Genomic DNA, 3,368 nt, shown 5'->3' with positions numbered 1-3,368 from the left:
GTCTAGGTATGGATGTAGCCACCCAAAAGACAAATAGAATTGGTTTGTGGTATGGACACAGCCATCTAGTCGATAAGACCATATGAAAATACAGGTATGGTCGTAGCCATCCAGAAAGACTCAGGTATGGTCGTAGCCATCCAATCAAAGAGTCATGTATGCTATCATGAACCAATCCATACAACCTGAACTTATGTAATCTGAGTCCGGAGTCTTGAATCCAACCTGATCATAGTACAATTTCTAACATGTGAATAGATGTTATGAAGTTGAGCATACAAGAAAATCACTTGATTACCAGTCAATGATGTGAACCGTTAACAAGCACGAGAGAAACCACCAGTAATGTCAATGGTCCTCAAGGTACAACTAGTACAAGTCACAAAGTATGAAAAATGAGCTAGAGTCGAACACTTGTGAAGTCATCCGATCAAAGGTCAGTGATGAAAACCTGTTTTCGAATGCAAAGAACTTGATATTAGGGCATGCAAGCTCCAAGGTACTGGAAAGGAGTCTCTAGATCATTATCTTTGATAATGAGTTGATGTCGATAGGATGTGTGTAGAGCCTCTACTCTACACCTACTTGTCTACCATTTTCCTCAGTTTTTCCTCATCTTTTCTTCACTTTTGCCTCATTTTCACTATAAAACCACCCAGATCATTACATTAGGTGTCATTAAGCATGATCAAGCAAGTTTTGCTAATGGATGACTATTTGTTTAGATTTTGACTTACTTGCAGGAATCCCGCAGCTATCTGATGATCCTGCAGCTATCTGATGATCCTGCAGCCTTTTTGTTAAACGCAATGTTCCACGTGTCAGTTTGCCAGATGAGCCACATGGGCACTTAGGTATCAACGTGCTCGAGGTTCCTGTCCCATTTTTCCAGCCATCCACGTCGTCTTTACCCCTGGTCAAAGCTGGTCAAGATACGGTCAACTAAAGGCTGTTTAACGGTGATTGTGAGCTGCTAGGTCACGTCAGCTTAAACGGTGACTTGTCCACGTTTTGCAGATGGTAGGGGACATGATCCAACATGGGATTCACTGCCCATGACGACAGAAGCACCAGCTCGTCCACGCAGCCGTATGATGTGTCCAGGAACCATAATTACGCATTACAGTTAGTTGTTTTTCAGTTAGTAGATGTACGTGTTAGGCTATCTTAGAAATGTCTATAAATAGCTGCGTCTGCGTACGCTCAATAGACTTTTTTATCAGTTGTAATTTCTGAACTTGTGTTAATTTTAAGAGCGTTGTGAACTCTGTTTTTTTAGTGCTATTCTAGCACTCTGTTTTGTACACTTTTGCAAATGGAGGAATAGACATAGTACTGTTTTGAAGCTTCCAGATCTCTGAGTTTTCTTGTGGCTGAATGAATAGAGGGCCCCTGTTCATCTTAGCCTCTGTAAAGTATTTTATGTTCAGTATTTACTTATTTTCTCATTCAGCATTCCTTTAAGCATGTATAGTTTCATTTATTTGCTTTCTTTTCTTTCACGCTGATCAGTATTACTTCTTTGCAGGTTTCTTTTAGCCCGGGATTTGTTTTTATGTGTGTGTGTTTGCTTTACAAACTAATGGTATTTGAAGTTGACAGATTCAAGTTGCTGCCTTTGTTTTTATAGCTGATTTTTAATCTTATTTCTCAAAGAGCTGCTAATACATGAATGATCTTCTATCATAAATTGTTATCTTTTAAGATCAGAATACCACTAACTTGCAGCTGGCTTTGAGTACTTTTTAGACTATTCTTTCACTACTTTCTAATCATACTTTGCATAGTACATATGGCTGAAGTAGAGAGTTAGAAAGAGCAAAACGTTATCACTAGTCTTTAAAGTAGATTTTTGGTTTTAAGAGCTTTCTAGACTATTCTTTCACTACTTTCTAACCATACTTTGCATAGTACATATGGCTGGAGTAGAGAGTTAGAAAGAGCAAAACGTTATCACTAGTCTTTAAAGCAGATTTTTCCCATTTTTAATCACTTTTCTAATTCAACTTAAGCTACTTTCTTTCCGTGCTTTACACAGTACATGTGTTTGAAGCAGCGAGTTAGAGAGAGATAATCTTTATCTTTGGTTTTAAAAGTGACTTTCTTTTCTTTTATTTGCAGCTGCATGAATGGTGTCTAGTGCCATTGGAAGTGGTTATTTGCTTTCAAAGTTATTTCAAGATCTTTCAAGTCATTTATTTCTTTCAAGCATTTCCTTTCAAGCAAATAGTTAGAAATCACTAATCACACACTCTCACTCATTTAGGATTCACACTACACACACACCATCACTCACTTGTTTATAAATCATCATTCCATCTTAGGAATATAATTAACCGCAACAACACCCCCCAACGATAAGAAAACTCTAAGAGGTTACTTAAGTACATATAGTACACCTTCACTTCATCAGCTTACGAGCCCCGGGTTGACAATTAATACTAGCAATTTAGACAACACTAAATTGACTAAACATTTTGGCGCCGTTGCCGGGGATCGAACCCGGGTCACCCGCGTGACAGGCGGGAATACTCACCACTATACTACAACGACCTCCTCCACAAAATCAAAATTCTCAACTCTTGCTACAATCTCAACAGAGGCCAAATCAACTTCCTTCTCAACCTCAACCAAACCCCAATAACAGGAATCCTCAAAGTGCTTATGTGATGGAAGGTCAACCATTCCCTACCTATATGGTTGTTCCTCTCAATGAGGTACAACTCAGATCAGGTAGAATCCTAGACCAACCTTCTACAAGTGCTCAACAACCAAGCATTTCCGAGGAAGAATCTCTCAAAGTCAATAAGGGTTCTGAAGCATCCCTTCAAAACCCAAGCATTCAAGAAAAAGAAAAAGAATCAACTCCCTTAGTAGAGCAACCCACATCTTCAGCTACTCCTCCTTTTCCTGAAAGATTGCGAATTGACAAAGGAGTGGAGAAGCAGATTTGGTTGCCTGACTATAGCTTTCTAGATGAATTGAAAAATGTCTATATCAAGATTCCCTTGTTAACAGCCATTAAGGAGATTCCCATTCTAGCAAAGATGATAAAGGAGTTGAGTTTGAAAAAAACAATAAAAAGAACCAGAGATACCAAAAGGATACATCTAGTTGGAAAAATTGCAGACATTATGATGGGTAAAATTACCATGCAAAAATATGTGGATCCCGGTAGCCCTATTGTTAAAACTCATATTAATGGGGTTGAAATCCCAAATACCTTGATTGACTTAGGAGCCGCTATCAACATTATGAGTAGACAGACCATGGATCAGTTAAAACTTCCTAACCTTCTCTTTACACCTACTTTGTTGCAACTTGCAGATAGATCAATCATTAAGCCTGATGGTGTATTGGAAGATATT

General features: G+C 38.5%; 1 non-coding gene across 1 annotated transcript; it reads right to left on the bottom strand.

Annotated features, from left to right (window-relative positions):
• Positions 1-2,481: 2,481 nt before the first annotated feature.
• Positions 2,482-2,553, bottom strand: TRNAD-GUC (transfer RNA aspartic acid (anticodon GUC)). Its single transcript has one exon. It is a non-coding gene; the product is annotated as a tRNA-Asp (tRNA).
• Positions 2,554-3,368: the final 815 nt, after the last annotated feature.

This window comes from Pinus tabuliformis, chromosome 3_2 (genome assembly GCF_031772625.1).
Source record: "Pinus tabuliformis cultivar Carrire ecotype Pingquan chromosome 3_2, CPIR1, whole genome shotgun sequence".
In the NCBI taxonomy this organism is placed as follows: domain Eukaryota; kingdom Viridiplantae; phylum Streptophyta; class Pinopsida; order Pinales; family Pinaceae; genus Pinus; species Pinus tabuliformis.
Note: the sequence above shows the minus strand (reverse complement) of the source record. Positions and strands in the feature narration are given on the sequence as shown.